The following is a 10,892-nucleotide window of genomic DNA, read 5'->3' as shown; positions in this document are numbered from 1 at the left end:
GGACTTTTCCATTACATTTTGTATGATGGATTATGCAGAAAAAGTAGAATTGGGCTGAAAGATCTATCGCTTTATTACCTATTCAGGTTGTAAATCGTGTTTTTAAAAAGTAACTAAGTAACTAAGTAATTAATTACTTTTGAAAATAAGTAATCAGTAAAGTAACTGGATTACTTTTTGGGGGAAGTAATCAGTAATTAGTTACTGATTACTTTTTTCAAGCAACTTGATCAACACTGGTCGACAGCCACCCCCAATTTTTGCATGATTGTAGCTGCTAGCTACAAGCTAGCTAGTTATCCGGCGCGACGTTAGAACTGGTTACCAGCAACCGACTATCACAGTCGGGAATGCAAGTTAGGCAAAAAGCCGTTTTTTACCAGTATACTAACTAGCTAGCGTTACCACGATGCATCGGTGGTGGATACAGCTAGCTAGCATAAGTTCATAGTTCATAACATTCATAGTATAACTCCGTGCTCCGCTTCGTTTGAATTTTTCTGGTGAGCTCGCAGTTTCTAGACACAAGCTTGTGTTTGTGCGCGCACGTTTGATGGCCCGGGCCCTGTTTCAGGAAGCCGGTTTGGAAAACTCAGAGTGAAAAACGACACTCACGGTTGAGTAACCCCGAACTGTCCAACTCGGAATATTCGGTTTCAGAAAGGCTGATAACAATTAGTTCAGTCAACGCGGAGTTGCTTTAACCCCAAGTGAAGCGCGCGGACGAGGATACATAAAGCCCTGATAAGCGGAGCACAGATTAAGCGAGTCACCATGGAGACGGAGGGAAAGAAGGCGCGGTCAATGTATTTCACAGCACTTGAGGCTGAAATTCTGATGGCAGCATATGCCGATAACACGCAAATTCCGCGGAAAAAAGTAACACAGCCACAGCTGCAAAAGCATGCATGGCAAAACATAGCCGACAGAGTCAATGCGTGAGTGTTAATTTAAACATTGATCGAGGGATTTCCACCCATTTAACACGTTATTTTATCATATGTTATTTTATTTGTTATTTTATACATTTTATTTTGTGATGTGATGTGAGCGCAGGTGCAACCCAACAGGCCCCAAACGTGCCTGGCAGCAAGTAAAAATGAAATATAAAAATATAGTCCAAACAGGTAAGGTGTAATTGTATTATGAGCCATAGTGCTTGGTCTGTTTGTCCCATGTAAATCAATTGCAGTTAGAGGCTACATTAATTTTCTTTCTGTAAGCACTTATTGAAATTATCTGAGCACATTACAAGTACATATTTGCTTACTCTGTATGCTCAAATGTGGCCCGTTATAGCCAACAGAAAAAAAGCGGAGGCCCGAAAAACAGGTGGGGGTCCTCCACCACCACCACTCACAGAGGCTGAGCAGTTGCCCTCAGCCAAAACAGTGGGCGCCCTGTGGCCGAAGGCATCTCTGCGGGGACATCCTCTGAGGCAATAACCCCGCAAGACACAAGTGCCTACATAGGGGGTAACTTCAAAATAATACATGATGTGCATACATCCTTTCTTCACAGTCACCTTTGCAGTGCTACTCATTCATTTGATAAACTCTTTACCATAATGAATTATTTTGTAGTGAAGTTATTTTCCGACTGATTTTGCCTTCCCTCAGCCTTGGTTGTCTTTGAGAGCATAATGACAATGAAGTGTAAGGTGCTTGGTATGTTTGTTAATTGCCATTTGGTCCCTTGTAAGTTATAAGTGACCTGTATAAACCTCATATTCTATCAGTTGATGGTGGTGGTGTACTGCATCTGGTGCAGCCTCCTGTTGAGCCAGACCAACATGCAGTTGTGAGTAATACTCCACAGATTATATGAGTTTACAGTAGAACAGCAATGTTGTCTATTTCTTTACTACAGGAAAATAATGAAGAAACATTGACAGCTGTTACAGAGGAGGAAGCAACAGAGACACTTTATGAGGTTTATATCTTTTAATACTTTGTGTACAGGAAATACAGGCGACCAATAAAGCCAGTTGAACAAAAAATCTGTTTATTCTTCTTTCAACATGTTGAGGTGATGGGTCAAAAGAAATGATTGTGACATATGGTGTCTCTGACTGCTCTTCCATCTTGTATGTCCGTGGGAGGGTCAGGATGTTCATGGTTTGGATCACTGCTGATGTCTGGTTCAGAAGGACAGTGTTCTCCTCTAATTGTGGCAATGTTGTGAAGAATCACACATGCCACAATAATGTCACATGCCCTTTCTGGGGTGACCCTGAGTCTTTGCAGGCACTGGAACCGGGCCTTAAGCATTCCGATAGTCATTTCAATTCTGGCTCTTGTCCTGCAATTAGCCAGATTATATCGCTGCTGTGGGCCCGGTTCAGGGTCAGGGTAAGGGGTAAGCAAATAGGGTAAACATGGATACCCCCTATCACCAAGCAAGTAGCCAGTGAACTCTCCTAAGACAGAAGGATACACTTCAGTTCAAATGTCCCTGAAGCAATTGGTCTTTATATATTTTAAAGTATTCTCAACTCACCATGTCCAAATTTTGTGCTCAGTGTACATTCACGGAATATTTGTGAGTCATGGACAGAGCCTGGCCACTTGGCTTCCACATTTGTGATAATGTTGGCAGCATCATATATGATCTTCACAGTGCAGAGAACACAAATTAGCATCCATTACTATAATGAAATAATTTGTTAGTTTGACATGCTACAGGGAACTATGTACCTGTACATTAATGCTGTGGAAAGACTTCCTGTTCACATAGTCTCCTTCATTTACTGAAGGAGCAATGATTGGAATGTGAGTGCCATCTGTACAGCCAATCACGCCTGGGAACCCTGAAAATAAATGTGCAATTTAAGTAGTAGTCCAAGTATCACCACATCATACATTAAGTTTTGGTCATCCTGATACCTGCAATTTTGTGGCATCCCTCTTTGATAAATCTTGTGGGTCTGTGACCGGGGAACACCACAGACGAGTACAGGAGACGTTTCAGTGCAACTGTAACATTCCTGACTGCCCGACAGACGGTAGCCTTGGAAACGTGCTCAGCGTCACCAATATTATATAGAAAGCTCCCGTTTGCAAGAAACCGAAGTGCAATACAAATAATATGCAATGAACTGAGAGCATGTCCGCGATGTGTCACATGCGTAATATATGGCCTGAGGATGTTATCCAAATAAATTATAGATTGTGCTGAGAAACGGTAACGTTCGCACAGAAAATCATCAGGAAATGATAAAATGTCCAAACGCGCTCTGATCACTCTCTCCCGGCGGAGAGCTCTGCGGAGAATTTGGGCTTCACGATCTACTGGCTCTTCAAGGAAGTGGCACGCCATGTCCGACACTTCCTACTGTCAGGTTTCCGACAAAGGGGCGGAGACAGTCAGGGTTAGTTGTAGTAAACCTGCTAGGGGGCAGGTTAGCTTCACGGAGTGTGTCGTCATAGTGACTCACTCAGGCTGCAGCTGAACTCGCTTTGTGAAACCGAAAACCCAGAGTTTTCGTTAACTCAGGGTATACTTACTCAGTTTTTCCACTAAACCGGCTTCCTGAAACAGGGCCCAGGACCTTCAAATTCAGGAGGAAAGAGGTTGTGGATAAGAAGCCTGACATCAAGAACCTCTTGGAAAGATGGCCAGGTCTATTTCAGATGGAAGAGGTATAATTTTAACTTTTTTGTACTAATGCCTTTTATCATAGTTTGGAAATGGGAAATATATGTTTTGACTTTTTCTTGTTGGAAGTTGGTCTTTAAAAAAATGTATTGTACACTGTCTACTCATGTACAGATTAATGCAGAGTTTCTGCGGGTTACTGCAGTTCCCCTGCTAACCAGATTCATGGCCCAGCTGGACAAGCACTCCCCACAGCTACTTAAAATAATCAGAAAGAAAGGAGGGACAACCAAAGCAAAAACTGCCATAATCCTAGAGTTTCTTGATCAGGTAGGGTGTATATAATTAACTATTAACATGACAATTAGCATTTTAACCCCTGTATCTAATGAGAATTTGTATCCTGTTACAGTTTTATTTTGGTAACGTCAGTGATTATGTCTGTGACCTTTAAAAATGTTGAAAGGAAGTGTGGGCTTTGTCCTTGAATGAATGAAGAGATTTATTGTCATTATGCAAGTACAGAGCACATGTAACCCATATCAACTACTCCCTGTCACATGACCCACGTCAGCTGATTTGAGGTCCCTCTTCTGATTGGCTCCTTCCATGTCGCGGCAACTCTGAAAACCGGCTGTGGAGGGATACTTCCGGGTTCGACTCCTGCTGTGGCTGTGAGCTTATGGCATTTAGAGCGGTATTGGAAAACAAAGCGTTTTCTTCCCTCAATTCATCTTTAAACTTTAAACTCAGCGGTAAGTGTCCTTAATATCTTTCAACCTTTGGTTGTCAGTAACCAGCCGATCGTTTTCGCGATTAAAAAATGACTTTGTGCGGCAGCGCTCCCACCGCAAGCAGAACTCCGGTTCAAAAACCGCTGTTTTTGAACACTTTTATTTACTTAAGCATGTTAATGGGCTTACTTTGAAACAAAGTGCGATTGAAAGATTATTGTTATGTGTTGCCTTGAATTCGGCTATGCTGTCTGTTAGACAGTTGTTTTTCTTTATTGTTGTTTTTGTATTGTTTGTAGCGAACGCTACTGGAATGTATAGATTAAGCTACGTAGCCAAGATGATTAATGATTTAACTGTTTTACATTGATTGATGATGATTTATGATTTGCATTGTTACCTAGACTTGCAGAAGAGCATATTTTTTTTTACCGGTAAACTGAATTGAACTTGATGTGCTAATGGACATTTTTCTGACCTACAGGTCAGGTTTTTTTTCCCTCTTTGAATTGATCTTCTTCATATTGAAGTGGCGAGCCGGTAGGACCATTCTTTCTTTTCCCCCACTTAGCCGTCTTTGGATTACGGACATATTTCCCCCTTGTATGAAGCTGGACCCTAAGGAGGAATACCTTAAAAGTGAGCTTTAAAAAGAAAAGGACCAAAAAAAGGACTCTTAGCAAAAGGACTCTTGCACAGAAAAATCACAGCACTGATTTATTATTTAATTGTGGACATTTACGTTGTGTGTTGTGTTAATTATTTTGTTCCATTTCCCCTTTCCCCTATTTATTCAATATATTTTTGGTACAAGACATTGCAGTTTTTGGTCTCATCATTCACACCATCTGGGCTCCATAAAGAACAATTTCTTCTGCGCGTCAGTCAGTAAATTCATCCATTGACATAAACTAGTCCTTAAATAACTTAGCGTTACACGTGGCGAGCCAGCCAGGAGCCTGATGGGTGAATGAGTGGGGTTTTTTTGTGTTATTTGATGTAATTTGATATTCAGTATTTTCTGTGGTTTTGATAAGGTCCGCGACAAGAAAAAATGAAGTTTATTCAGGAAAGTGGGGTCAATGTTGCACATTCTGTCATTGTTTCTGGTGCCACGAACACTGAGAAAGATGAGGAAATTCTTGATTATTTGAAACAATACGGTCGTATAAAAACGGTTATTTTCGTGGATGACGCAAATAGTGTTTTTTACAAAAACCTGATCGTTGAATATTGTGATAGTTCTGCGTTAACTGCTCTTAATACGGTTTTCCCATATACTCATCAGTCAAAGAATCACTCGGCTTTGACTTTTTGTGTAAGATCGCTTGCCGCAGAATGCACAGCCACAGGAGGAGTCAGGACCCCTGCAGATTACCTCGGCGAGCTCAAGCAACTTGCACGCCGCAGCGGCAGGGATTTTCCAGATATTCTGCGGGAAATGATGGGACAAATTAGTGAGCATCTGGAAGGAATCGAACAAGACAGTGACTTAGAGGGAGCCTGCATCATCTCTGCCTGGCCAGCAGGGGTCGTTGTCTGGACACTCCGCAATCCCTGAGACAGCTACCAGCAATCCCTCACCTGACCAACAAGGGTCACTGCCACATCCACAAAGATTTTCACTGTCACAGACTGAAATGAACCCCCCAGAAATACAAAAAGTAGTGGTGGAGCATGTTGTAAAAACAGACACCGTACCTGCATTCAGACTTCGTCCTTTCTCTGGGAAGATCCCCAAACCAGCCAACGAAACAGATTATGAGACCTGGAGATCTCACATTGAACTGCTGTTAGCAGATCCAAATTTGGCACCTCTACAGATCACTCGTCGCATCCTTGAAAGTTTGCTACCTCCAGCAGCAGATGTTGTGAAAGGGCTGGGCTCAAACACAATTCCATCCATCTATTTAAAAGTGTTGGATTCTGCTTTTGCTTTAGTACAAGATGGTGAAGAGTTGTTTGCTCAATTCCTGAATACGTTACAGGACCCGGGTGAGAAACCCTCTGCTTTTTTGCAACGTTTACAACTCACATTGAACACTGTGATAAAAAGAGGTGGCATCTTGTCTTCAGACTTCAACAAACATTTACTCAAGCAGTTTTGTCGAGGATGCTGGGATAGCGATATCCTAAACAAACTACAGTTGGAGAACTTGAGGAGCGATCCCCCATATTTTGCAGAGCTCCTCCTACTGCTTCGAACTGAGGAGGGTAGACAGCTGGCCAAGGAGAATCTCATGAAGAAGCACCTAACTGCATCCAAGCCTCGTGCCGCTGTTCATTCGCAGAGCACATGTGCTTGTAGCCATTCAGACACCAAGGCTATTAATGAGCTGAAGCAACAGATGCAGAAACTGCAGAGTCAAATGGCTGCTCTTCTCTCACAGAAATCTCAATTCTCCAAGCCAGCACCACCTCAACTCAGATCAGCACAACAGCAGTGCAACCAGTTCCCGGCCTAGAGCAGGCTACTGCTTTAAATGTGGAGAGGATGGGCACATGTCAGCAGGATGCACCAACCCTCCGAACCCGACACTGGTTCTGAAAAAGAAGAAACAACTTGAAAAAAGACAGCAGGCTTGGGACAGCAATCACAAATCGTCAAACTAGAGGCAGTCTCTGTGGAGGGACAGACGGAGGCTGCAGTCGACCCATGTCCCAGTTACAAGCAGGATAGATATTCCATCACATTGCCTAAAGGACTCATTGGAACCAGAAGCACAGCACAGGTCACGATTGGAGGAACTGTATTCAACTGCCTGTTAGACACTGGGTCTCAGGTAACCACCATCTCTCACTCCTTCCACCATGATTATCTTTCTGACCATGAAATACAACCTCTGAAAAATCTCCTGGAGATAGAAGGAGCAAATGGCCAAGCTGTTCCATACCTTGGTTATGTGGAGCTGAACGTCACTTTCCCTCCCGACTTCTTGGGTTCCACCACAGCTGTTGACACACTTGCCCTGGTAGTTCCTGATGTCCAATCAGCTCAACAGCCGTCAATACTGATTGGTACGAACACTCTGGACTTGGCATATGAGAAAGCATTCTCAGACCAACAACCCTCCATTCCAGCGCCACATGGATACAGAGCGGTGCTGAAAATCCTTGAGCAACGATACAGACTGGCCAACAGTAACCATCACGGAATCATCAAGCTGCACACTGACGGACCACAGACCATCCCAGCTGGAAAAACTGTTGCCTTGGAGGGGTTAATTTGCGGACGCTGCCTCCAGGCCGAGAAGGCTGTGTTGGTGGAACATCCGACTTCGTCACCTCTGCCAGGTGGCTTAATGGTCCCGTCTTGTGTCATGGATTTCCCTTCTCACCAGCCATACCACTTACCTGTGGTAATCTGCAACCAGTCTGATCATGATGTAACCCTCCCAGCCAAAGCCATCTTTGCGGAGATCAGTGCCATTCAGTCTATTCAGTGTCAGGAAAGGAGTCATGACAGTATGCCTCCTAACCCTGTGACCTCTGGGTTCAACTTCAACTTTGGTAACTCCCCCTTAACACCGGAATGGAAGAGTCGTATTACTGAGAAGTTAAACGCCCTCCATGATGTCTTTGCAAAACACGACCTTGACTTTGGGAAAACCAACAAAGTGAAACATCAGATCAAGCTCTCTGACCCTACTCCCTTCAAACAGCGCCCAAGACCAATCCATCCTCAAGATCTGGATGCGGTGCGCCAACACCTGAAGGAGCTGGTTGACTCTGGGGTCATCAGAGAGTCAGAGTCACCTTTTGCATCACCCATTGTCGTGGTGCGAAAGAAGAATGGGAGTGTGCAGCTCTGCATTGATTACCGGAAACTAAATCTGCAGACCATCAAAGATGCATATGCATTGCCAAAGTTGGAGGATACTTTTACAGCTCTCTCTGGATCAGAATGGTTTTCAGTCCTTGACCTTAAATCTGGTTATTATCAGATTGAAATGGAGGAGGAAGACAAGAGCAAAACAGCATTTGTATGTCCACTTGGATTCTATGAGTTCAACAGAATGCCCCAGGGAGTCACAAACGCACCCAGTACCTTCCAACGACTAATGGAAAAGTGCATGGGAGAAATGAACTTGAAAGAAGTCTTGGTCTTCATTGACGACTTGATTATTTTTGCACCAACGCTTGAAGAGCATGAGAGGAGACTACTGAAAGTCCTTCACCGTCTGAAGGAATTTGGACTCAAGCTCTCAGTTGAAAAGTGCATGTTTTTCCAGAAATCCGTTAAATACCTGGGGCATGTTGTGTCAAAGGATGGTGTGCAGACAGATCCAGATAAAATCGAGACACTTAAGTCCTGGCCGATTCCAAAGAATCTTAAAGAACTTCGCTCTTTCCTGGGTTTCGCAGGATATTACCGTAGGTTCATCCAAGGCTACTCTAACATCGTTAAACCTTTGCATGACCTTACTGCTGGATATCCTCCATCACAGCGGAAACTCAGAGCCACCTTCAAGCGAGAGCAATATTTGGATCCTAAGGAACCACTTGCCAGTCGCTGGACTCCTGCATGTCAACAAGCCTTTGACACAATTATCAAAAAACTCACGACAGCACCAGTACTTGCTTTCGCCGATCCCCAGAAGCCTTACCTTCTCCATACAGATGCTAGTTCTACTGGGCTAGGAGCTATTCTGTACCAGGAGCAACAAGGACAAAACCAGGTGATTGCTTATGCGAGTCGGGGTCTGTCGAGGTGTGAGTCCAAATATCCAGCTCACAAACTGGAATTTCTGGCTCTCAAGTGGGCTGTTACGGAGAAGTTTCATGACTATCTCTACGGCACCAACTTCACTGTCATTACTGACAGCAACCCACTCACCTATCTACTTACCTCTGCTAAATTAGATGCCACCAGTTACCGTTGGCTCTCTGCTCTTTCTACATTTTCATTCAAAATCATGTACAGATCTGGTAGGCAAAATCCAGATGCTGATGCTCTCTCTCGCAGGCCACATGGAGAACTCTCCAATGACCAGATGTCCCAAAAGGAGAGGGAGAGAATTCTCCGATTTGCCCAACATCATCTGGATCAGTCTTCCTCAATTTCCATCGATCAACACACAGTCAAGGCCCTTTGTGACCGGCAGCTCGTTTATAGTATGGCTGAAAAGATGTCCACCACCGCACTCATCCAGTCACTAACTGCCCATGCCGACAGTTTGCCTGACAGCTTCGTCAACGACACTCAGTTTGCACCTCCTGTTGTTCCTCAGCTGACGAATGCTGAAATCGCTGAGAGACAGAGGGAAGACCAGACCCTGAGGCATGTCATATTGCTGCTAGAGACTGGGGAAAGCCCACCTCCCGTCTTGCGGGATGAACTCCCAGAACTGCCCCTTCTACTCCGAGACCAACATCGCCTGGAGCTCCAAAACGCCATTCTCGTGAGGAGGAGGCAAGTTGGGGACCAGCTCTATCACCAGTTAGTGTTACCTCAGAAATTTCGGGCTGAAGTACTGTCAGAACTGCATGACCAGATGGGTCATTTGGGCATCGAACGTACTCTTGACCTCGTACGTCGAAGATTCTACTGGCCAAAAATGGCCAATGATGTGTGGAATAAAGTGAAGACATGTGAGAGATGCACCAAACGAAAAGCCTTACCTGAAAGAGCGGCACCCCTGGTGAACATTCGAAGTTATCGACCTCTGGAACTGGTTTGCATGGACTTTTTATCACTGGAACCCGACAGGAGCAGAACCAAAGACATCCTGGTAATAACAGATCACTTTACCAAGTACGCTGTCGCTGTCCCCACTCCAAACCAAAAAGCAAAGACTGTCGCCAAATGTCTCTGGGACAGTTTTCTGGTTCATTATGGTATCCCAGAAAAGCTCCATAGTGATCAAGGACCAGACTTTGAGTCACGCACAATAAAAGAACTCTGCAAAATGGCTGGAATTCACAAAATAAGAACTACACCATACTGCAACTCCCCCTGACTTCTGCTCCGCGGCTGCTGGGCGAGCCCTCATCTGGGACTCTCCTCAGCTCTTACTGGAACAGTGGCGCGGCTGCCCCTCTGTTGGTCTTCCATGGTCTCTTGTGTTCTGGGGGCCTCTGGATGTCTGGAGTTTTGATCTCCTCCATACCTGCTTCACACCCTGGAGGACGGGGCTGTGGCCCCCCCACACTCCCTAGCAGATCATTACATGGAGAAACCTTTGGAATGCAAGCATGCTGATCCACACAGGTATGCACACATGGGTATTCACAGACGCGGACTAAAGCTTTCTTGGCTGCTGCCTCAAAGCACACTGTGCGCTGTCTATCTTGCGTGCTGCACAATATCGTTTATTATTTAGTAAATATTGATATCTATGACTAGCTAGTTTATTGTGATGGTGCTTTGTTTTCTCTATTATTATGTTGCTCTTTGTTGTTTGCTGTCGTCTCTGTTTGGTTTTTTTTCTCCATACAGGTGACCCAGGAGTTCTTTTTTTTTTTTTCTCTCTCTCTTCCCCCCCCTTCTCACCGTCTCTTCTCCCCTTTGGTTTTCTTTCTCTCCCCCTCTTTCTCTCATTCATTCCCCCTGTCCTATTT

The 10,892-nt window shown here is 44.4% G+C and overlaps 1 long non-coding RNA gene across 1 annotated transcript; it reads right to left on the bottom strand.

Moving 5' to 3' along the window:
• Positions 1–1,961: 1,961 nt before the first annotated feature.
• LOC147308492 (uncharacterized) lies at positions 1,962–3,030 on the bottom strand. The gene is made up of 3 exons (XR_015126054.1): positions 2,697–3,030; positions 2,500–2,611; positions 1,962–2,419 (listed from the first exon to the last, which is right to left on the bottom strand). It is a non-coding gene; the product is annotated as an uncharacterized LOC147308492 (long non-coding RNA).
• Positions 3,031–10,892: the final 7,862 nt, after the last annotated feature.

The sequence above is a fragment of the Aulonocara sp. 'chitande type north' Nkhata Bay genome, linkage group LG18 (genome assembly GCF_057382095.1).
Source record: "Aulonocara sp. 'chitande type north' Nkhata Bay isolate Kocher_YH1m ecotype deep benthic linkage group LG18, A_spYH_male_GT1.1, whole genome shotgun sequence".
In the NCBI taxonomy this organism is placed as follows: domain Eukaryota; kingdom Metazoa; phylum Chordata; class Actinopteri; order Cichliformes; family Cichlidae; genus Aulonocara; species Aulonocara sp. 'chitande type north' Nkhata Bay.
The sequence above is the reverse complement of the archived record's forward strand: the minus strand, read 5'-3'. Positions and strand labels throughout refer to the sequence as shown.